Here is a 26128-nt window from a genome sequence, read left to right as displayed (position 1 = left end):
TAACAGCATCCCAGGTGAAGCACCCCTAAAAGTAGGTCAGAACTACTCCCTGAAAGTGGGCTAATATGGCTTCTCATTCTTTTTACTTTATAATGTCTTTTGTTATTTAATGTTTGTTTCAATGTTATTCAATGTTGGTTGCTGGTACACTATCTGCTGAAGATACATCTGTAAAGAGTAAAAATTCAAGTCAAAAGATCCAAGAAAAAGGGCAGGTGTGATTGCATGTCTCCAGAAGATGTACTTCAACTACACAAGCAGTTAAAGCAAAGGGACTTAATGTACTGTGACCATAGAGAAAACTTGTTCCACCACCCACGTTGGGGTATACTGGATGCCATTCTGATTTTTTACAAATTTCTTCTCTATTTGGTGATAAAATGTTGCTGTCACCAGAATGTAGTAACATGGACCTCCAGATACAGAGAGTTAAATTTGAAGCCAGTCTCAGAGAAACATAATAGAGTACCAGCAGCTGATGATGACTGAAAACATACTATAAACCTGTTTTAAACTTTTTCAAAGGAACAACAACCAAAAAAAAAAAAAAAAAAAGGATCTATTTTAAAGGTTCATGTTCATGCTTTCCCTTACTTAGATAAAAAGAATGGCCAAAGAGCTAATTTTGCTGGGTAAACTGTGCATGCAACATGAGGCTCTTGTCCAGCTGGCTGTTAACCAGCTTTCAAGGGAGGAATTGTGGCCCTTCTTCCTCTTGCAGAACTGGGAACTAATATGGTGCCGTGGCTGTAGCTCTTCAAAGAAAAATCTTAGGGAATCCAGAAAAAGTCCAGAATAAAGTAGCCTTCAGGTGGCTTTTTGGGCACAGGGCTGAGAAATTCAGTTCAGTTGTCTGGTCTTTTTGCTGTATGCCTATCTGTACCCATCTGCTCCTCCTCACCCTGAGCACAGCCCTGACAGCTTCTCCCCCGCACAGCCACCAGTAGATGCCCTGCACCACCCCCAGACTCTGGCCCTGCTGGAAACAGGAGTGATGGAGCTGGCCACATGTGCACACTGCCACGTAACCATGCAATCACATCTTTTTTAATCCCAGACCTGGTGCAATCCAATTCACCCTATTACATCACTTCTGTTCACATTCAATGTTCGTTGTGAAACCATCTCAAGACAGGAAAAACTAGATAACTAGGGAAGAGCTGTTCTCCGGAGATTGCCACAGGTGACACCTGTGAGACATCAGTGATGTATGCTTTATTTGAGTTACAGTCAAGAAATTAGCACAACATCCAAAACATCCCAAAATTTCCTAAGCATACCATCATTTTTTACAGCTATGCAGTCCAAAGCATAAAAATATACTTCTTAGTAGTTTGAATTCATACAATGCACACTGAGAATGCAAAGCAAGACACATGACACACACATCCACCACCCTTGGGGAAATCACAAATAACAAGATTTTAAAAAAAAAACACCCTCAATAATACATTTTGGAAGAAATTGACTGTACAACATAGGAAGCCTTAAACAATTCACAGAAGTGATGGGCTCACCTGTTGAATTATATAGATATGGTCAAAATCAGTAGTCTCAAAGATAAAGGAAGACGATACTAAAACTCCTCCAGCTGTTACCGGAAAAGAAAAAGAAATTAAGCAAGTTTCTTTTCAACAACTCTGCCCCTAACCTTGGGCCATCCCTTCAATCATGTCTGTCCTCAAACCATTATCTCCCCACAGCAACAGTGGCCCTGATATCTCTTCTTTGCTTCACTCATTCAGATACACTCCCTCCTTTCCTTTCTTCCTGGGTTGCATTGGCAGCTGTAATGGGGAGGGTGGTAAACTGAATTCCTGCCTGCAGGGATAAATTATTAATGCCTTCCTGCTCGGTGGAACTGTGGGATTTGCCTGTTGTTCCACAAAACCATTTCTGAGTTTACGTTCAAGTAGTTCCGTCTTGATTTTTGGTATTCCAAATATAGGATAGGCTCTATCTTATCTTGCTGTTTTCCTCAATGATCTCAAATTATGAAGCTGTGATCCAGAAAATCCATAGTGGTTGTTATCACTTCATAGAATAGCATGTGCTGAAACATTCCCAGACATGCATCCAAAATGCACTTCTCTGAGATTAATCAATTAATTAAGTAGACCAAATGGAAACTTTCTAGCAGAAAATATTTGTTATTAATTGAAAAAAAATAAATAGCAGAAAATATAATTACATTGCATTCTTCACATCTTTTAAATGTCTACATGCACTATTAAATACAAAATTATTTGCCTAAAATCTTTTCTATAAAATATTCACTTGTTGGTTTCCAAAAAGGAAATAATTAATTCCTAAAAGTCCTCCTTAGGGCTTATTGCCTGGGCCATGTAATATTAGCTTCTCCTCTGTTTGAGTACTATAGAAGTTCTAGATTTACATAGCTACATTAATTAGAACATAACATTTAGGATTGTCCACAGGTGATTTGCAATTCCTAATTGCAAACAGCCTCAGTAGTTCAATGGAATAATTTGCACGTGCAGGCAGGCTGAGGCTTGCAGGCTTGCACCTAGTAGATGATGGACATTTTATAGATCGCTAAGAATTGATAGTATTATGTATGGGGTGTTTTCATATAGCTTTTATTAAACGAGTTTTCTGATAGAAGACAGTATTCTTACATAAGGAGGGTACTTGCTTTGTCTCTATGTACAACACTAACAAAAAACCAAAACAAACCATCAAGGCAATGCCAGCAGGAAGGTCATTGTTGAAACACATTTCTAATTCCTTGAAGAGTCATGTTTTGATGTTATTTAAGAAGATATATTAGTAGAATTACAACTGTTTTGAAACCACACCTAGCAACAGTTGAAGAATTAATATGTTGAGCAAAAACTTCACCTACTCTAACAGCACAGTTTCTCTAAATTTTCAGTAAGAAAATGTTGTGAAGTAAAAGGGAGCAGTTTGTTATGCACACAGATGAAGTTTGCTACTCTTTCTCTTTAGCTACTGCACTGACCTCAGGCGACCCAGAAAATGTCAAGTGAGAACTGCAGCCAGCAAACCACTCAAGCTCTGTCCTATCCAATGGCAGTCCCATTAATTCCTGTGGTGCAGGCCCTATCTGAAAAGCTTTGCTGAAAGTAGTCATGTGCAGTGTCACCCTAGGATTCCTCTTTAAATATCGTAAACAATTCCCAGTGCCACCAACAGGACAGACCAGCCTAGGATTTGCCCCAGTTTTCTTTTTCTTCAGTTTCTTCAGTGACCACGGGAAGCTTTTGCACTGCTTCATGTGCTTTTCAGGCAGAAAGTTTAGTCCATATATAATATCTTATTTTGCGATCATAATGCTTCAAAAATGTTAAGCTACCTCATAGTCCAACCTATTCAAAGACCTGCCATCAACTTCAACAGGAAGCACACTGAGACTTTACTAGCGCAATGCAGATGATTTCTGGTACCTTTCCAGTAAAGGACACAGCTCTTTTGGCATATATTGAATATTATTGTCCTTACTCTGTGTGGAGAAGCAAATGGGTCTCTTGCAGGGAGGCTTCTGATGATTTACAATCCAAACAGACCACAGAAACCTCATTCTCTTAACAAGGACTAAGCCATGTCTTGGATTTGTTTTCTACTCCTAATGACAAGTCTCACATGAAGTTCATCATTTTCCAACAATATAACTCAGGCCTGCAATCCCATGGAGATCTGAAAGGGTTCAAAAGAGGTCATGTAACATTACAGAAAAGAAAGTCAGATGAGCTCTCCCAGGCAAAGAGTCGTGTTTACAGGCCACAGTATTTGCATTAGCCGAGGAGCTGTGATCTTCCTCTCACTGTTTTTAATTGGCTGGCATTAGTTAGGTCCCTTCAGCACATGGGCATGACTGTTTATACTTGCAAGCAGTAATTACCAGCATTTCTCATTGCCCCATCCTAAAGGGACTGATCTGCTGTTAATTCAAGAGGTTGTAGAGAAAATAATTCAGAGGAGGCTGCATTTTCAGAAATCTTTTATGTCTCACACTCAGTAGGGAATAGATGGCAAATGCTTTCCCCATTGTTGAAGAGGCAAATAAAACATGGGCTCAAAATTATGAAACAAAGGTAGAAAGGGCTGGCATTCAGCTGGCCGCCACGCTCACAGACGTCCCATTTTTAGGAGACAAGTTCACTGTATGAGCTAGGAAGGTAGGTAATCTAATAATTATGGAGCTAGTGAAAAGGGAGACTCAAAGAACACCCATCAAAATCAAGATGCAGACAAAGGACACTAAAAGAAGAAAAATTTAATGCCTTATCAGCAGCATCAAGAGGGGGATGATAGATGAGAGAGACTAGATTTACATAGCTATGAGCAACATGACACTGTTACAGAGCCCAGCATGATGAGCATGTTGAAGTGAGTCTTGGGTCTGCATAGCCACAGGGAGCAGAGCAGATGGTGTTGCATGTCACGTAAGATCCATCATTACTTTGTGTGGCTCAGAAATCACTCACAGCTCAAGTTTGGCACAGCCACATTCATAATGTTTGTGTGTTCAACCCAGCCACCACAGATGCCTCCAACCAAGACACTCACTTTGCAGATCTAATAAAGCTGCACCCCCTACAATTCATCTTTGAGTTGTTCTTGGTAAAGAAAATTATCTTGAAAGCTTATTAATTCACTTTGTCACATATGAAATTCAAAATGAGTGAGCAGGTGGTCTGTTCTGAAGACTATAAAATCAAGTCCATCAGGTAGGTGACTAGATCCATAACCAGCAATTTGTCATGCCAGAGCAGAAGACTGCATCTCACAGAAACTTCAATCTGAGTGGAACATGTTGGATGTCTTCTGTCGGCACTAAAAAATGCACAAGTACATGTAACCATTTCCTAATAGAAAATGGAATGCATTCAAAATAAGGTACAACTCTACGTGAACTTAAATGAAGAGAGTTTGTTAATAGAACTATATCTTTGGCACACTGGATTGTATGCTACACATTTCACTTCCAGACAATGAAGTTCAATTCCTTAGTATATTGAGCTGATGATTTTAAAGGACAAATGTTATTAAAAATGGTTATAAGCTATCTGAAATAACATACAAGTAAGTATTTAAACAAAAATATATGAATGTTAACTGTGAATTCTTGAAAAACCACAGTAGATATTTAGTGAGTCACTGCCCCAAAATGCCAAGGGCAACCATTCCTTCTCCTATGAAGGGAGTGTGCAGGCAGATATTAAACAAACTGTTCTGAAGGAAAGAGCAGGATGAGAATAGTTGTTACCAACCAGAAAATACAGACTGATAGAGAAATGAAAGCACACACACAAAAAAATAACAAACCACACAACAACCCAGTAAGTTTTTAAAACATGTTGTGAAGAAGAAAATTCTTCTTAATGAACGGATTCTACAATTCCTCTATAACATATAATGAAAATGATAGATGTATCAGTAATGATTTGCAAAAGGCAAAAGTGTTAACTATGCCTTTCTATGCTGTTCTGGGAACCATACCAATTGGTATATAGTTATATAAGGTGGCGATGAAAGGTGAAGCCTTGAAGCTCTCTCAGTGCTACTGTTTGGCAGAACAACAGAATCCAAGCGCCAAACTTTTATTTGTATCTCAAAATCTCATGGATTAATTCAAAGATTCAAAGATTATCAATCTGTTGTGATCATCTAACCTGCCCACCTATGTAGCACAGGCCATCAGACTTGTGTGAACCTCTTCTCTGAACTACAGAAAGTCTACTAGGAAAACACCAGCATGAAACTGGGCGCTTCCTCCTTGTCCAAGCTTGTTTTGATTCAGCTTCTGGCCATTGGATCCTGCTATCATTCAGCGACACTGAAGAATTCATTACAGGAGAATACTCTCAATAGCAATGTTCTCAGAAAAGAGGCAAGTCCCACTTTTACATTGTCCCCAGTAAAGTATGAACATTATGAAGATTATTTTGCCATTCTTCAGGACTTCTTTTGCACCCTTGCTAATGTGATCACATTCTTGTCCTGTGAATACTCAGTCTGGACACTGAATGATGGTAATTACTAAGCCAGTGCTAAACACAGCAGTGTCTGAGTGAGAAAAGTAAACACAGGCACAAGTGTGGGCACACATTTGCTCATGCTACATAATGGTTAGTTTCAGAGTGCATTTGGGGAATATGTGAACCTCTGCCAGGCTATACCTGAGCATGGTTTGAGTCATAGCATGGGACAAGATAGCTTAAACAAGCAGTATGGGTGGGGCTATTATGTTTGAGGGAGTCTGGGTGTATGGAGGCAAGCTATTCTATCTCATCTCCCCTCAGAGGTAGTAAATTGACCCAGGCCCACATTTCGATTTAGCAAAGACATAGTCTCTGCAAGGTTTTCTAACCAATTTCCCCATATTTTTAACTTTAGAGGCCAGAGGAGTTTATTTTTCAGGGACCTGCACTACAAATTCATGCTGAGACAGTTATTCATCCTGCTTACCGTGTTCCTCCAAGCATCACTCTTCCCCAGCACAAATTCATTTACTCCATCTGTATGACCTAAGATTTTTGTTTTCACTCCAATGGCTTTTTATTAGATTGTGTTAAAACAATCCAAGGTCACTTGAATTATAATTGTGATATTCCTCCTTTGGCACTCACTAGTTTCTTCAGCATCAACATCCTCTGCAAACTCCACTTTCTCCAGGATATCTGAAAGAAGAATTGAAAAAAAAAAAAAATTCTCAAAGAACTTTTAACAAAATAAGTCTTTTTAAGGAAGAGGAACTTTCACACTAAAGAAGAGATGGCACAGTCTCCCCCTGAGACATCCCAAACTCAGCCAGACAACACCTAAGCAACTTGATCTGCCTTTGAAGTTGCCACAGCTTTGAGCAATGGGCTGGATTATATGACCTGCAGAGGTGCCTTCCAACAGAATGATTCCATGATGATTCTCCATTTGTACTCCAGGACCTGCCAGAAGGCCAGCTTTCAATCAGTGTAACACGTGCCATGTTAGTTTTATACTGTTTGGCTTTCTTTAATTGCAGTCTACTGATTTCAGGTCAAATGCTTTTTGTAATTTTCATCATCCTTATTTAACTAACTTACCATCTTATAAAAAAAGGTGGCAAGTTTTACAGTCTAGATTTCACATACAGTAATGTTGACTGGTATTAATTATATGTTTCTCCTTTAATTTTCCTTTAAGCTAGTGCCGCATCAGCTGTTCACTCCCCTGCCAGGATTCATAATAGGCATGACAGTATCTACCTTAAATTATCCTGGATTCCCAGCTCTTCCACTGAGTTTCAGGAGTTACTGAACATCAGCAGAAGCGGCTCATGCACTCTCCAGGTGACTCCGCTAAAACACTGGGATGCAAGTACCTGGATAGCCTCATTTTAACATTTAACTTCTCCGTAAGTTTCTAAAGGACAGAAGCTTGTTGCAGTGACAGGTATGCCGCTCTTTTCACTTCTTTCCAAACCAAACATTCACTGACCCGCACTATCCGCCCTGTGCCGTTGGCAGCTTTCAGGGCACAGCCCACGGGCACGGGTGCCGAGCAGCAGCCCATCCTCCTGCCTGCACTGTGGACAGCGGAGCCCTGGAAACGCGGCCTAAATGCCGCCCGCCGCTGCCACCGCGGGCCAGGCCGGGCGGGGCTCGTTGGCTCGGGCTGCGGTTCCCACCCCGCCGCGGCGCGGTTGCCCTCGCCCTTCCCAGCCTCCTCCTCGGGAGCAGCCGCCCTGTCCCAGCCCTCCCCCGGGGCTCGCTGGCCTTGCTCCTCCCGGTCTCTGCCGCCGCGTCCCCAGGGCTGCGGCAGCCCAGCCTTTGTCCGCGTTCGGCCCTGATTCCTCTGCGTGGGCAACAAAGGCGTTTCAGCTTCCTCTGCTGCAGAGCTCCATGAGGGAACACTGGCGCGACAGGGATGCTTCTTGCTCTTCGTGCACCTGAAAGACCTTTTTGATTGCATGCAATTCGTAACAGCGTCAAAAAGTTCCATTTATAGCCTAAATCCTGTCTGTTTTGCTGGAGAATCCAATAGCAAAAATACCGGGAGATTCCCACATTTTTGCCTTCTGCTCTCCTTCTGAGGCAGCAAGACACTACATTTTTCACCATATGCTTAAATACAATTTATATTTGTCAGTACCTGTGGCACACCCACTTACATCATCTGCCAGAGAAGACGATGGACGAACATTCCCAAAATATCACAAACTGACAAACTGAATACTGCAGCTGAGAAAGTACAAATGATACTTGTGCATTTAGCATGGCAGTAAAGAGAAGATAAAACCTTTTTGCCTTTTTTTTTTCTTCCCAAAATGATGGTTACTTACTTTTGAAAGAAAGTTTAATAGCCAACATGACATTTTGGTAACTGACCTTAAAAATGACATTCATTGTTCCTGTTCCAAACTTGTGAGAAAACTTGTAACTGTGTCAGTACTCGTTGTAAAATCTGCCTTAATTTCTCACCCTGTCAGTCTCATGGGCTTTCCCGTGGCACACTGTGATCTGCCTTCTGATCTCCAGCCAGTCCATGCGTTTTGAATTCCAAATATCACCCACAGAAAAATAAAGGGATGTTTCACATCAGCAGGCATCAGCATCTACCATCTGTTGCTTCCTGAGAAAGAAAACTTACCCGAACCAATCATTCTATCCTAATTTTAGTCAGCCTTTAGAGTACAAAGCCATCCAAAACACTGCTGTTAGATTTTCCTGGACTGGTGGAGTTCATGACTGATGGATAAGGAGGAAGCCATAGGCAATGTTCTCTCTTCCCTGCTCTATAAACCACCAAAGTTTTGGTGCTTTTAATAGTAAGTTCCTTTTGTCCAAGATGTCTTTCCCAAACAGTATTTAAAATGCATGATGAATACAAGGAAGATGAGCAGCATTAGCAGCCCCTGCAGCTATGGCTTACTTAATAAATCATTGCTTTTGGCACTGGGATGCTAATCCTCCCCTCCCTGTGAGGGAGACCCCAGCCCTAAATGCCTTATCTCCCATCTCACTGGGTTTCTCTGCCATGGTAGATATCTTGGGGCTGTAATGTAGCCCTTCCTTTGCAAAGGAGTGTCTTCAGGAAATGCTGAAGTTTCCTGAAAAATTCCATCCTTATGATATTGTGTGAAGCAACATTTGCAGTCCAACAGTATCTCTGCTTTTGTGGAATGTGGAATGAACAAAAGATTACAGGACGAGCTTGGTAATCAGGCAACCTCCAGTGTGTAAGTGGCCACATATATTTATTATCCACTGCCCTGTCCTGCGAGAACTTCAATGTATTCCAGAAGAGTCCATCAGGCCCTGCTGACATCTGGTTATGTTGGTATCACCATAAATATGGAACAAAAAGAAAGACACAGTAGGTTTATAAATACAAAATGAAATTGCTCTTGAAACATGGGTACAAAGAAGGACACAAGCTAGGACACAGTGCCAGGAGAGGAATGAATACACAACCAGGCTTCTCCTAAGGTTGGCTTCTGAAGAAGAGCTGATGCCTGAGTCCAGATTGCAGGTATTTCCTTCCTCTAATCATAAGCAAGCCAATCCAGGTCAACAGGAAAAGGAGGAGGAGGATGTGGCAGCAGAAATGCCACCCAGGGGCAAGGGAGCTCATCTGGGAGATAGAAGATTCAGATTTGGATGCTGCTGTCTCTTCTGCCTGGTACAGAACAGGGAATTAAACACAGAGTTTGAGTCTCCCAAACAAGTGCTCTGAATGCAAGCCATCTGCCACCGGGGTTCCTCAGTATCAGCTGTAGTAGTTTGTCCATGATTTTTAAATACTTGCTAGTTTGGAGAGGAATATCATGCTTTCATGACCTGGTGTTGGAGCAGTGAGCTGGCACAAATGTTCCAGTCCTCATCCAGTAAACTTTAAAGTACCTTTATAAACAGAAACAGCAGAGACCCACTACAGAATATATTCTAGTTTGTTGAGCTCGGCATTTTTTGCAGGCTTTAGACACAGCAAAAAAGAAGGATCAGGACCTGAATTTCTAATGTCTCCATGCAATAATCACCAGGTTTCAGGCACATAGAAGCAAGGACACTTGCTTCTCATGCTTCAAGATGGGTGCAGTGCAGAAGGTCTGCTCTAAGAGACTGCACATTTCAGATGAGGTAGAGAAATCTGGAGCTGTGAATGCCCACATGAAGTGGGGGTCAGCAGCTCAGAAGCATTAGCAGGGGAGGGAAGACTGTGTACACGCCCACTGCAAAATGCAGGTATCTTATGGCCATGTCTTTTGTCATCAACACCGAGGACATCAGCTGCCTCCCAGGTGAAGCAGACCGTGAGCTGGTGGTTCTGGTGATCTCAGTAACATGCAAATATCAGGCTAGCCTTAACTTTAATCTAGCCCTCAATCTCCAGTCTGCACCTACACTGTGGCACAGCAGCATCACACAGATGAGGCTCTGGGCAGACTCACCTCTCATCCCCTTTGTTCAGTTGCAGAAGCATCTTCAGTGCTGGATGAAGGGCAAGTCAGCTGCTATTTAGGGTGGTGAACTCCACATGCACCCCACACATTATGGTGTATTCAAGGGCATGCTTATTTATGTGTTGAGCAAATAGGTCCTGTGATTCTGTGAAGCTTCCTTCTGGCCCATTTGCCCTTACAGTCATTTCCTATGGCCTCCATAATCACCACTGCAATCACCAAAGACAGAGGTACTTCAGAAGAAGTAGAAAAGCTAATCTGACAAAGAGAAAATAGAAAGATAGAAGCTTTTTCCTAGAAATACTCCCGAGGCACACAGGATGGAGTATAGGAAGGAAGAAAAATGAGCGATAACATCACTGCCAAATCCCAGCAGACCAGCATCATGAGTCAGGCCTCAAAGAATCATAAGATTTCAAAGCAGAATGACATTTTTGTTCTTTCTAGTTGCCATCTGATTTTTGAATCCCTAGAGCTCATATGCAAACACTTCCTTTCATAGAAAAAGAAAGATTGGGTTTTGCCATAATCATTTGTCTTCAGAATATGCAGTAGCAACAAATACTCTAAAGAGAGCCAAGCTCCAAATGAAACCACCAGAGCTGACAAGACTGTTAGAGGACAGGAGAGAAAGAAAATTGGGAGAAACAAAGAGCAGAGAGTTGGATATGTCAAAGAAAAAGGCTATGCACACCTATTTAGGCCTTTCCTCAAGGCAGGAAGAGAGAAGAATGTGGGACATAAATTAGGGAAGATGATGTAGTCAAATCTCTAGGGAGCAAATGCAATTCTCTTCAGCTTGCCTTTCACCCCAAAGAGACTGCAGCAAATGTTGAATTTTGATAAACAACTTCAATGTTGAATTTTTGCTGAGAAAGTTAAAACTCAGATGTATAGTTTGGATAATCAGTGGCATGGCTAATTGGTGACTTCTACAATCTGTCCTACTCTGAAACATCAGATGTTTCATTTTTGTTTAGATCGCAAGTCTGAATGGAATACCAAAACAAACATCTGAATGTTTGCAAACACTTTGTTAATTTGTATCAGTCAGGGTTCTATTAAGAGAATAAATGCATTTATAAGAGAAAATGTATTTATCCTCTTAATAAATGTGTTTATTCTCTTTCTAGAGAATAATATGAGTGCACTGAGGTTTTTCAAGCTTATTAACACCTGACGCACACAGATGAGGATGCCATAGGAAAATGTAAAAGGTCATTCACTGTGTCTTCCCTGAAATACCTATTTTGCCCACATTGTTTCTCTGCCCGTGTGTCAAAGCTCTCTGCTCTGTCTGGAAGAAGGCCCTGTGGCCCTGTGGCTGAGGTACAGAGCTGAGAATTTTTATGAATGTGGGCAATCAGAACAGAGTTGATGGCTTACAGGAAGAGGGTTTTGTGTCCATGTTTGCAGTGTTGCTAGTAGGCAAGTTTAATATCAGTGTTAAATACATTCAGGTAATGAATCACATGATGGTAAATCAACGTCTGACTGTACTGTGAGCAGACTTTTTTTTGAACTCTTTCTTCTTTGACATGGAGCCTTTGTTCCCATTATAAAACTTTGTGTTTCTCAATGGCCTGCTTTATCAATTTGCCAATCAAGCTTCACAGCAATACAAAAACATGCAGATTTTAATTCAGTTTCAAAATTTGTGATGCTAAAATAATAGATCTTTAATAATTAATTACGTTCAAGTCTCTTCATTTCAGCTAAGATTATATATTCATATATATGTATATTCAGAACCAAACCTTTCTTTTTGTATGGTATCCAAAACAAACATACTACAAGAGTACCAAGGAAACATAAAAATCTCAGTTGTATCTATAGGTAGAATCTTTAGGGATTCCTAAATTGGAGGAGTGTGCATGGGAATGTTTTGATTCCTTTAAACATATTAAAAAACCTGGCCTCTCTGAGAGTTCTTTAGCATGTAAATGCAGATGCCTGCCTGGGAACCTGTGAAGAGACCGAGAGCCCATGGTGCCAGTGATCCCCTAACCTCCCTGACATCAGGGATCTCTACCATCCTCACACTCACATTACCTATGAGCATCTCCCTTGGCTCTGCTCAGCTTGGGGCAAAGCAGAGATCACACCCACAGAGGAACACATGGCTGATAACAACAGCCTCTCGTCCCAACCATCCTCCAATGCATCCAGTACCTCTTTTCCTCATACACAGTGGTTTTTCCCATGAGTTACTTAAGCATCTGAAATTGCTACAGGGTTGGAGAGCATATTTCTTGCAGTATCCTCAACTGAGGGACAGCCTCTGCTTGTAGGTGACGTGCTGACAGTGCCATCAGACAGACTAGCAAAGCAAATGTCCAGAAGCTCTTCTGTATCCCAGCTCAAGTTCACTTTCCAACACTGATGTTTCTGCCTTTGAGAAGATTTTCAGCAGCAGGGAACCTCTCTGGTTTGCATCTGCCTCAGCTCATTCCCAGCTAGGGCCCTTCCTGAGTGAACACAACATGATTCAGCATTTCCTCTGAAACAGAAGAAATTTGGTTCTCTTCACAGTTTCACTCTGCTGTGCTGTGACAGAACACAGATTTCACTTTGTTTAGAAGATGTGACGCCAGTAGCGATCATGGGTTTAATTATATTTCAGCTGCAAGAAAATCTCAGTTAAGTTTTTTATGTCTCTTCTGACCTCAGAAAGCCAGCTTTACACAGGGAGAGCATTCTTTAATATCAGTGACCGTGGCTAGATCTGACTTGGAAAAGAAATGGCTCTTTTTTGTCCAAAATGTTCATTTTGAAAATATCAAAAATGTCTCTTTCATATATACATATACACACACTTGTATATTGAATAAAAGCCATTATGTAGCTGCATAATGAATTGTATAAATGATATTTGAATTTCATTATGAAACTGCATAATGAATGTCTTGTATACGTATATATATGCATATTGGCACATAAATATATGTCAAAATCCAGAGTATCTCTCACGCATGTATACTGACAGCAAAACTTCTCCATTATCCTTATTTAGCAGATCCACTACAACCTTGAAAGAAACCAAATATGCTCACAAAGGATGATCAGGCCTGCCAAATGCCTCTCAGAAAAAAACGACCTGTGATAATCTTCATTTTCTTACATATTTAATAACATTCATTATACCTCATACATATTTCCTATCAACAATTGGTTAACGACTCATGTCTGCACAATATCACTGTCACCTTGGCTTACATATTTCCTCTGCCCTAGCACTCGAATAATACAGTAGCAATGTTTTAAACTCTTTGTTAAAAATATAGCACTCCTCCATGCTTTTTAAAGGTTCCTTTTTTAGTGAGGTTTGTTTTGTTTTTTAAAATGTGATTTGATAATAGACCTTAAAAAGCACCTTAGAACGAAATTGCAAAGGAGGAGTTGGTATTGCACAAACCAAGAGACTAAATGGCACAGTAGGATAATGAAGAGGAATATGGAGATATGAGACAGAGAGGGTGGATCTGCTCTCAGCTCCCGGCTGAAGCAAGGGCTCACCTGAGGCAGGTCTGCACCTCTAGCCCTCTGAGCAAGGTCACTCCTCCCTGATTGCCATGCCAGCTGCAGCACCTCAAAGCAGAGCTTTTCAGTTGGCACATCTCAAAGATCCAGGCCCTTCTGCAATCTCAGAAACATTTTTTCTTTGTGGGAGGATGGAAGAGCAGCATGTGCCATGTAGGCATGCAGTCTGCATAGGGTGCTTGCTTTCCTGAATCTTGTCTGCACACACCAGTAGTAGGGTTTCTTCAAGACTTGAGGATGCTCTGAATGTAGGAACCTCCCCAGTCACCTCCAAGAAACTACTTGGTGTCACAGATGCCACTTCTTGACAAATAATAAAATTCAGGTACTAAAGTAGCTCCTGTTCACACTGCTTCACAAAATCCAGTCCCTGTATCTCACCAGGGTCTGGCTCACTTTATTCACTGTGCCTTCTCTGACTTCCTGATAGATTCCTGTGTCAGTGCCATGCCTTGTGTGTCACTTGGCTAAACACCAGCAGAATACAATCAACATTGTATTCTGTAATATCAATAGCAGAATACAATATATCCCAATATAAAAGGCTACAAGGTGTAGGACCTCTTCCATTAGAGAATCAACAGCCTCAGGGGTGGGAGCAGTTGTTTTATTTTCAATTGTTGTGCTGGGTGTGGTATAGGGGAAGAAACTGACAAGACAATATCTAGAAGATGGGGTTCCACTAAATAAAAACAGACTATGGATAGGAAGAAAAACTAAAGAGGAAATTGTCTTCTTTCTCCATTCTTTATGATGCTCCACTTGCAGCAACCAGCAGCTGTATTGCTGCTGGAGTATTTCCCAGGCCAGACTGGGCTGGCAATATTTGCTCTCCTACAGCATTGCCTGGAAGCAGTAATCTCAGAAATACAGCCTCTGCTCTTTATAGCTACTATGGTAAACACTGTTTAAATCTCATTTTGAAGCTTTCTGACCAAAAATTCCAAAACCACTTGTATAAAGCATCCATCCAGTATAAATTCAGATTGTGCAAAACATCTCTGGTGGCTTGGCTGTAACCTTTAGGCTTTATGTCTAACCCACCACTACAGCTGTCTGATCTCCTCTCAAATTTGCACCAGCATAGAGGCACCACAGATTTGCTGTGGGTGATGATGCCAAAATGTGATCACATGCCATACGTGATCTGAATCAGCTGTGTTCCTCTGGGAGATCCAATCACGCCCAGACCCAGCATTAATAACCTTGGAGTCGCAACCTGAGATACTTCTTCAGAGGAAAGGATGGACTTACCTAGGCAAAGGTAAGTGGGGGTGGGAGGGTTTGGGTCAGGGTCTGAAGACAGGAGAAGTCCTTGCTATAATTGTAAATTTTATCTTTGCATAACAAAGCCTGCAAAATCTTGTCTTTTGAGAGCTACCAATTAAGTAGCTTTTAATTTAGTTGATTTTGTGGCATTGTGCTATATCAGGTGCTTTTTTAGCCAGAGGGACAGATGTCCTTCAGGTGTCCAACAGGAAGGAGTATTGATGGTCCAATTTTTAAGGAAGTGGGAGGGGTAATTGCTAACAGATTGCTAGCTACTATAAGGCTATACTGCTGGGCACTAATTATGTAGCCTTCTTTTATGCTCTCTACTGGTGTGCCACATTAGCTCTTCTCTGTGTCCTGACTGGCTGTAGGAGTGCTGCTCCTGCTCTCCTAAGCAAGGCTTGATGCAGGTTGTAGCTGCCTGAAGGCCTTCCACTGTGTTCAGCCCCAGGCTGATCCCTTTCCACCAACACTGGGCTTAGTCTAGTGTGCATAGCCCTGGGGTGTTCAGCAGCAGGCCTCTGGCATGGCAACAAGGCAGGAACTGCAGGAGTAGTTGTTCCCCTGCAGTCTTATCTACTGATTCTTTTCTGCTACTCAAAGTTCTCCCTGTGCTCTGAGGGCAACACCCTGGCTGAAGGCTTTGAGGAGGGTGCTTGCAGTAATTGCAGTCTGACATAACAGGGGTTTATTACAATAGTCACTTTACTGTAATAGACAGAATTGTTTGTTCCCTTATGAAACGCACATATGCTGGAAGATTTATGTGGGTAATGCAAACAACACCATTGCAGATTACAAACCACAGTTGATTTCCATACTGAAGAAGTAGCAAAGGCAATTTATAAAGTCATCAGTCTAAAGCGAAGATTTGATTAAATTATTTACCTTCAAAGGTGCAACATGCCATCTCTCAGTAATGCTTCTCTTTATTGATAGCCTCAAGTTATTGGCCCTCACTTAAAAATAACGCATGAGGGGATCTGTCTGTTCAGGGGGATGATTGCAGTTGTGTTTTAAAGCATTAACAGGCTACAGACAGTGTTAGTGTGCACCAGCAGGTTTCAATTCCTGAGCTCCATTATTTTGGATGCCATGGTGGGTATCTCTTGAACATGGTGGTGAAGACCTCTTCTGCTGCAGATGCACTCAGACCCCTGTGCTGCAGCTTGCTTATGGTAGTTAAGGCAGCTGGAGGTTTTTAACAATGAAACAATATTTCCCTGTGGTTCTTGATTTACAGGAGAGATGCTGTAGATTGCTGCTCCTGTGCTTGTTGTGTTACTGCTTTGCCTACCTGTGTCAGTGTGTCTCAAGAGACGCTGCCATTTCTTCCATGCACACCACCACGCGTCTTGGCAGCCAATGTCTGCATTCAATATTGAAAACATTTCTGTGGCACTGGTGGAAGCTTAATTTGTGCAAAACTGATACTTATCAGCTGGGAGTTACAATTTGTGAGATAACATTTGTGGCTCCACCCTCCTGCTTTCATTGGAGCAAACTTGCAAAGATGCTTGCATTTTGCATAATAGTTCATCTGTTTGTACAACCTACAGCTCCTCATCTTTAAGTCAGCTCTCTGCACACTGGGATGTCAGCATGACATGCAAGGATAATAAGCGCAGCAGAGATAACAGCCCCTTTGGATCTGTTGTTAATTCTGCTGTTCAGGACATTTTCCTCAGGAGAAGCAGCTAGGTGCACACCAGTCAGGCATAACTGGGGAGATAATCAATATTGTGTAGCATTTAGAGGGCACTGCAAACATCTTTGTCATTTTAAGGAGTATAAATTCAATAGTATTGAACGAATATGCAGGGTAGTCCCAGCTCCAAGTAACTCAAGTTTAAAAACATAGTATGATACAATGAATGAGGAGAATTGAAGAAAATAGGATGAATGTGCCATTGAAATAGATGTTAAACCATTCTCTTCTGAATATTTACTTGTGTAATTGCTGCTTGGACTTACTCCATGCTTTTAGAGCTTTCAATGTACTTGATTTTTAAACTTATTTCTTAAGTTAATTACTTTTGGAAACCATTGAAGCTTATATTATCCACAGTACTCAGTGCAGATGAATTCTGTTTTAAAAAGTTGCTGCTCTGTTCATTTGCTTGAATTTCCCCAATTTCATTTTACGTCCCCCTAATCATATACTGCAAGAAACAGCAATTAATCCCCACACACCTTCTCCCTTCTATTGCATTTATTCATTTTCAGTTTGTCCTCCCACAGTTCTCTGTCACAGGGCTCAGGTATTTTGGTCTATTTAAATACTCCTTATATGAAAGCTATTCCATACTTCTTTGTGATGCTCATAACCCTTCAGTATAATGGTAGTATAACCTTTTTGAGAACAGCTCACAGTATTCACAAAGGTGGTGTTTCACGAATTTATGCAGCGATGTAGTTTTACTGTTACATGCAATTTAGTATCTTCAACTTCTACTTTAATTTAATTTTAGAATGATACATAATGATGATAAAAAGTAAATATAAAGCTCCTGGTAACTTCAGTGATCTCATACTGCTTCTGTGATTTGATATTCTAACTTGAGTCTAATTCCCCTGTTCTTTTCCACAGGTCTTGTACAGGCTCAAGCAGCATGACTTACCTCACTACTATAGGAGGGCCAAGACTTATGCTGCATTTGCAAAGCTTTTTGGTCACAGCTGTACTGCTGACAAAGGCATTATTTGCACTGATGTGGTAAGAGTGTAAACACCTTAAAAGTGCCATCCCTCTTGCACAATTACCTCCTGGGTGCTGACTCAGCACTCTGGGGACAGCACTGCTCAGCTGGTGTCCATCTACATTGCTGTCGTACTGCAATTTCTCTTTGGGCTCCACACTGGCCGGATAAAGCTTTCTGCTACTCAGCACAGAATTGGCATGCTCTTTTTCTAATCCCAGTGCTTCAAAAACTAAGAAATCAGAACATTAGCCACTTTACATGGCTCCTTTCTGTTAAGACAGGAATGACCTGTGAGAATTCTTACAGAACTTTAGTGTTTGTCCTTTTTCAGGTGACATATGACATACATTGCTCTGAACTACCAAACCAAATCCCATAGAGGAAATATATGAAAAATCCCAGTAATAATCATTGACTGCTTTAAAATATATATATTTGTTGTTGTCGTTTTTGCTTAAGCTTGTAGCTGCTTGCAAATCCCAATGACTCCAAATACTGAAGTAGTGTACTACTTGGGTAGGGGTAGATTTAGTGTGTTTGCAGAATACACAGCACCACTTGAAATCCTTCATCCTTGCTGGGTAAAAGAATCACTGCATCTGAAATGAGGATAAAGTTTTAGCTTTCACTGCTTTGCAAGAGTTTGCAAGAGATAACAGCAGGGCCAACAATAGGACCAGATAAGTGTTTACAGTCATAATATTGCATTTCGTCAGCTTCTTGCCACACCTGTTAGCATATCCCTGAACTGTAGCCACTGTGCAAGATGTAGTACAGTGACTTAAGTAAGCTGCTAGCTCATTGAGATGCCTAGCAAAAGTAGTAAATCAGTAAATTTGAACTGTATACAAGGAAAACAGGGTGACCAAGCACTGGAAAAGGTTTCCCAGAGAGGCTGTGGATTCTCTATCTTTGTAAATATTTAATATGACAGAGCATGGCCTTAGCAGCCTTCTTCGGTTTTCCTGCTTGGTGCAGGGAAATTGGACTAGGCAGTCTCTGGAGGTTCAGCCCAAATTATTCTGTGGTGCTGTGAGTTTATGACCACTTGCCACATTTCAGCAGAAGGAGCAGCAGTAAACAGGTGATGATTTTTATATTGTTGTTAAATCTCAAGGGGAAATAGCAATAAAATATTAAAGAAAATTAGTATAAGTTTTATAGAAAACAAAGCAACTTTTTACCTCAGTAAAACCATAAATTGAGAGGTTGGTAAGGTAGCACCTGCCAAATAATCGGATGGAAGCACAGTTCTTCAGGAAATGGAGTTTATTTGGGCCACAGGAAGTTTCAATATCCCAGAGTCTGTTTCCAACACAATTTGAGATGACAAATACAGATGATATATTTTGCAGAAAAAATTCACACACAAATTTTAAAAAATAAGACAACAAATAGCAGTGCTAAAAATTCAGGAAAAGTGAAGAAGGAAGGTCAATTGTAAACAAGATGGAAATATCCCAATAAATGAAATCTCCTGTTCCAATTCTGAATTTCTTTGGAATGTTCTCATTCAAAAATCTAGTTGTTCCCAAACTTCATGAAGTATATTTTGTGCTACATTTTCCAAAGGGAAATTTCCATTTCAAAACTTTCTATCAAGTACCTTCATTAGTAGTTCAGTTATTCTTCTAAGAGCTGGAATCCTTAAGAAACATGGTTTGTCTTCACTGATGAATCTTTATTTTTCCTAAGCCGACTTTTTTCCTTTCCTTACAATAAAGGGAATTATTTATATTCGTTATATGCTTCTCTAGTGTTTTATGAGAAGCATCCAGAAATTTATTGCCCTATTTCTTTCCAGACCACCCCTAAAAACAACTTCCACTTTAATTTCAGAATTAGCTCTTGCTGACTTTAATTTTCCTGTGCAGTCCTCAACGTGATTTACTGTAATTCAAAATTAACTACTAGTTTGCTGCACCACATACCTGATATCATGGCACAGATAATACCTACCTATACTCTCTAACAAGGTCCTACATGACCTTCATTACTATATTATTTGAGTAACTCAAATATTGATGAACAGAAAAATATAAATATCTTATTTCAAGGTATGAAGGAGATGCAGTAAGATTTGGTTCACAGAAATTCCAGCAATCAGTCCTCCCTGTGACACCATGTATTATGTAAGTATATAAAATTTATGGAGGTGAGTTATGGCTAAGAAAGGAGGTTTGTATTTCTAGGGCCATAATACCTCTAAGTGTCATGTTAGAAGGGCCAGAGAACACTGTATTATAAAGCTTTAAAGACCCTGGATGCTTTGGGGCCACCAACATAGTTATTGCATGAGGCAACTACTGCTCCACAAAATTGGTCATGAAAAAGTTAAGATTTTCTGGAAGTGGTGTTTCCACAGATGGCATATTCCTCTTTCTCTTCAAATGAGACTGTCAAAATCAAAACAACCTCTTTCCCAGAGAAAGAAAACTAGTTTTTCACCAATTCAACCCTTTCTTCTTCCACTGTTTCCTCAGCTGTTGATTCACTGCCAGTTCACTGCATCCTCAGCCTTCAGCTTCCTTTGGTTCTTATACGTGCTATTTGCTGCTGTTTCCTAGCCCTAGTTACTGTACTCTTACAGGCTGTTAGATCTCCTTTTCTCCTCTCATTCCTACTTTTTCCTGTTGTCTTTATGACTCCAACTCCAGTCTGCAGTATCATACATTCAAGTATATAAAATCCCTATAAAATCTGATTCATTCACACCTCTGAACTCATAAGCTTAATTGCCTAAGAGTTTTTTCCATCTTAATGACTTCAAGCTAAGCCTATTCTCCTCATGATTCAGCTTCAGATCTACGTACAACCAACCTCTTTTTCAAATGTTCCTTTTTTTTTTTTTTTCCTGTGATAAAATTCATTTGTTTCACTGGTATCTCCTTTAACAATGTATGAATGTACAGACTTGCCATTTACATGCACTAGAAATCTTCTCTATATCTGGGCCTTTTTTCCATAAACATTCCAATTCAGCTCATGTTCATCAGCTCAGGGGCATCTAGAGTCAATAACTTACACAATATTGCACTTCCTGTCAGAGTTTCACACTTCTATAGTCATAGGACTTTTTAATTATATATTCTGATTTATATCCAAATTTATCAAAGAATATAAATAAGCTATTTTTTAGATTTTCAAGCCAGCATTTAAACAACTTTGTTCATTGCAACTTGAACAGATTTAGCTCTTATCTGCACACATGAAACTGGGGCTGCAAGCCAATATGATGCAGAGGAATTGCTGCAGAATTTTCATCACTTTCAAGAAATAAAACCTCATATAATTGCTTTGATTTGGACACATATGAAAACTGAGGGAGAGCTGAGGACAGAAATCCCCCAGATTCTGAACAGCTGAATTATTTGTGCAGCTGGATCCCTCCTCCTCTTGCAAAGGAGGCATAGCAGAAGGCCACCTACAAAGCTTTTCAAGCCACCTGATGTCAGTGCTGTGCTAATCCATAGGCTGTTCTACTTTCAAGTATTTATTCTGCTTGCTCTCCCATGCATAACACACATGGGAACTCTTTTTCTAGCCTGTCTCTATCTGCAGCTAGAATATGTCAAGTTAGAGTTATTACTTCATCACATTTTCTGCTGCCTCTCAACGTTTTTAACTTTGCTTTCACTTCCTTCCTAATTCTAACCTTTCCTCATCAGCATCTCTTCCAGTATCAGTGATTTCTGTCAGCACCTAGCCACTATACCTTAACTGACTGATTCATAGATGTCTCTGGTGAGTACTTCTGATGATGAGAGAAGATTCAGCGGGCAAAAGGAATGGAAAACAATCTCTTGTTTTCTTGGTCACAATTTCAGTTGTGCAAATAGATCCACAACCATTTCTCTTCTGCCTTTTTCACAGTATTACACACAAAAATTCGCAGAGCTTTTGAGAAAGCTGTGCTGGCTGGCCAAGTTATAAATAATATTGTCTGCATCTTGGCTTTCCCAGCTCAATTGAGCAAAATCTAGAATGCTTAGTTTCAGCTAAGGAGTGCCTGTTTCACTACCACTCAAAGGAAGTCAAGCTTGTCAAGTTTTACACCAGGAAATGATGTCTTGGTGTGAATCCATATTTAATGCTGGCTGTTCAGGAGTGAGGCATGTGAAAAATCAGACCTACAGCTCCTGTACCAAGGAGCTGAACACTGAGCATGCAATTCGTTTTCTTGTGCTGTGAGCATGACCATACTATGACTTACACAGCAATCTGGCACGCCTAGTATCAATGTTTCAAGAGCAAGCCTACAGAGAGCTGAAACCTGATCTAATACCTTTGCAGAACACAGGCATAAAGACAGAAACATAAAGTGTTATTAATATGTATTAGAAAGGGATATAAATTCCAACTGTGAAACATTTGTTACAGGGTAAAACTATGAAATAGGCCACAGCCAAAACTGTAGATCTGAGCTTCACATTTCTCTGCTGTGGGGAACTACAATTTCTGATATTATTCCAGGGGTTATAACTTTGGCTCCAGATCCAATGTTTTCATCCTTTCAAAAAGATGTTCAGATTTGATATAACACAAATTCAGACCCAGGCTAAAAGTCTCAATTCAGGCTCACCTCCATTGAAAATGAGTTATCCAGTTCACACCATTCATATCCAAACTCATTCAACTTCTGAGAAGGTTCAGCCTCAGTCAAGCCAATTCTGAAGCTCTGTGGTGAGGTTCAGATTCAGATGCCTAGAAAGTCTGGGGAAATTAGGATACTTAGAGGAAACTAAAATGATGGAAATCAGAAGCAAAACAGTGGGAGGACCACCTGACTGCCAAGACAAGAAAGAAACACTCAGAAAAGGGAAGGATGCAGGCATTGCTACTTAAATCTGTTCAACATTTGTATCAGGTAGGAGGATAAAAAGCCAGACCTAGTGTGGAAGCTGTGGAGTTATGTCAATGTGCAATGCATCTATCGTAACAAATCTTGCTTTTCAGGTAGACTTACTGCAATAGAAACACTCCCACCCTAATCAGCCTTGCAACTCTGGGAACAGAGCTGACTTGCACTTCTCTTCGAAACAGCAGCTCGACTGCTTCCACCTGCAAGCAGATATCCAGCAATTTAGCTAGCTGACACACTGACATGTCTGTGCATACATGAAACAAGCCCAGGGAGGCTGGCCCAAGCAGAGGTACCTTAAACTGGTGACGTCTCTTAATCTGTTAAAGACCCTCATATCAATACCAAACTCTTGGTTTAAATGCTGGACTTCCTCTAAACTGAAGTGGTAGCATCCTTTCTGTGTCTCTGAGATGGTTATTTCCATGAATGGAGATGCATATGGAATACCAGTGTTTCAGCTTTGCTATTCTTGATAGAGAAGGAAACCATATATCCTTACTTGCTCTATACTACAGAAAGATGAAAAGGCAACCAAGTGGTAATGCTAAGTGACCACATGCTGTGCAAGCAGAGCCTCAGTAGAATGTAAAAGCTGGTAAGAAATAAACCTGAAGCAATCCCGATCATTCTCTGTGAGACCAAACTCACAAACCTCCTCACAGTGTCTTTTGACAAGCAAGATCTACTTGCCCTGTTATCACTCTCTCTCATCTCTTGTATGCTTAACATTTAAAGTAACTCCCCTAGATGCTGCACAGACCCATAAAGGCCATTATTCAGAGTAGGGTGGTATACTTAAAACACGTGTGAAAAAGCACTGTCTTTAGAAGGGCAGACACATTGCAAACAATTGCAAAATCATCATGTCTAAGCCATCAGAATTGTGTATTTTTGTCCTTTTCTACTGTCAACTTCTCTGTTTACTTACTTACCATGTGCACATGTGAAAATTGCACACAGATCCACAGGTGCAATTGTTGCTAAACTGCGTTGCATACAGCTCTGTGCATGTGGGAAACTGATGGCATAGCCCAGGAAGAAAAAATCTGCAGGGAATTACTGGAGTCTACAGTGCATTTTGTCTTCCACGTCCCAGACACAGTCATTAGTGGATCCATGCATGAGTGCTTATGCAGTGAACTGCATGGTAACTCGACATTACCCACACCGCAAACAGTGGGAAGCATCTTCTCAGTTAAAACATTAACCAAATTCTTCTACAGGCTTGAAAGAACTTAAGTTAAAGTGAAGGGGTTTTTTTCTTCTTTTTTTTCAGTGAGACATTCAGCACTTGGCTCAGATCTGATATAATGTTAAATGTATTCTGCTCTTTTGGATATAAAAAAATTGAGAATACTGAGCGTTCCTGAGGACTGGTGTTTCAAGTCTAAGGATAGACTTTTCTTAGAGAATCATATCAGGTTACCTTAAAAACTATGGGACAAATGGCAACAATAAAAAGGGCAATAAATCACTATCACAACCAGAGGCCTATATCTCCTTGTAGGCAAACATCTGAACAAGACCAAACTACCAGCAGCGGAATAAAACACAAAGGGTGTGGAGTTCAGGCAATACGAAGACGTAATTTCTGATTCATGAACGTACTTACAGAAAGAAGAAAGATTTCTGGGAAGTCAGCATGTTTAAACAGAAAATAAACTTCAAAGGATATCATAAAAAAGGCAGGGTAAATACAGATATGACTTTATTTTGAACTCAGTAAGGTTGATCAATAAAAATGTCTTACATGCCAATTTCATTTTTAGTTTAAACATTACAGTTTCTTTTGTTACTTTGGGCAACATGCTGTGCTGGAGGCACTTCCCTTCCTGTTCTTTTTCTTAGACCCTGCAGCTCCACCAGGACATGAGAGTTCATCCACATGATCGAGCTGCTGGATTGGGGTTGCTTATTGCTTATCTGAGGCTGTGGAGTGATGTTTTTCGGTTACGATCAGCAAAGCTTTCCTGCTCAGTTAGGTTAGCTCAAAGTAGAAGAAACTGGGAAAAAAAAAATCATTATCTCTTTTCATACTACAACATCATTTTCCACCATAAGGAACCTACTTCTGATTTTTAAATTAAAAAATGCACACTTTTAGAGCAGCAGAGTGTGAGTTGGCAAGTCAAGTTAGTCCCTGCTCTTCTCTGCCTTCCGATCCTGTTTCCTCTTTTAAAAGTCTCCTCACAAACCCCTCTAATGTGACATCTCAGACATTCACCAACCGAAGAGACACAGAGGCAAAAGATACAGTTTCTATTAGCACCCACATTGTGTTAGCAAATGAGATGGTGGGGATTTCTGTAAGGAAATATGCTTTAGCAATACATACTTACAAGTCTTCCTTTTTAACCTGATAGACTTTAACTTTTCTCAAAAGACATAACTGTTTTTTACTCCCAGCTTCCTTATTCTCCTGTGAGCTGAACCAGCTGACATTTATAGCTTTAACTGTTAGAGTGCCGCACATGCTCTATCTTAATTCCCATGTGCACACAATGGCAAGGATTGCCATAAGAAAAAGAAAATTTAAGTCACACTTCTGGATGTTAGAGGATCTGTGGGGAGCTACCTCCCTTCCAAAATGCAAACTATTATTATTTAACAGTTCTTAACAGCAATCTTTATGTCAGGCTTCTCCATGTTTTTCAAGCAGATTAATCATTCAAACCTTCTAATACCCAGGAGAGACAAGTGTAATTTCCACATAACAGATCCCAAGAGCCCAAGAAGATAAAAAACAGAAGGCCACTCAAATCAGAGGAAAGCCCTAAGCTGACACCAGGAACTTCAGAATCCAGGCTTCAGACATTGGCTTCCGTTGTCAGTCACTGCACACAGAGCTGGAAAAAGAAAGTTCCCCATTTACTTACACCCTGTCCTTTTCTTGCAAAAATCAAACTCACTTGGAGCATGAAATGTTTCTGGAGACCGTGTCATTGTTTTGATCTGGTTAACATTTTGTGCTGTCACTTCTTATAATGCCTTTTGAACAGCATTAGCAGCAAAATGATCTGCCCCCTTTTATTTTTAAAGTAGTACAGTTGGTCAGATTCCTAGGAGCAACTTTTAGAGCCTGAGGGCATGTGGTAGCTGAAGATCTGCTACACTCATTCTTCTACATGTTGCTTCAAGCAGAGAAAATATGGCTGATAAGGCACTATGATGACAGTTACATTTTCTTCAAAGTAGTAAAGACAATGTTGAAGTTCCCAGTGGCCCCATCTCCGAAATAGAGCAAAACAGAGAGGAAAAAAAATGTAAGCATTGTTTTCCATCTCTCAAGAACTGCCAGTCACAAAAAGACAATGGATAGGCCTT

The 26128-nt window shown here is 40.5% G+C and overlaps 1 long non-coding RNA gene across 1 annotated transcript; it reads left to right on the top strand.

Annotated features, from left to right (window-relative positions):
• The first annotated feature begins 15210 nt into the window (after nucleotides 1–15210).
• Nucleotides 15211–23316, top strand: LOC125692269 (uncharacterized). Its single transcript, XR_007376556.1, has 4 exons — nucleotides 15211–15230; nucleotides 17829–17954; nucleotides 19998–20072; nucleotides 22897–23316. It is a non-coding gene; the product is annotated as an uncharacterized LOC125692269 (long non-coding RNA).
• Nucleotides 23317–26128: the final 2812 nt, after the last annotated feature.

Source organism: Lagopus muta, chromosome 4 (assembly GCF_023343835.1).
Source record: "Lagopus muta isolate bLagMut1 chromosome 4, bLagMut1 primary, whole genome shotgun sequence".
NCBI lineage: Eukaryota > Metazoa > Chordata > Aves > Galliformes > Phasianidae > Lagopus > Lagopus muta.
Note: the sequence above shows the minus strand (reverse complement) of the source record. Positions and strands in the feature narration are given on the sequence as shown.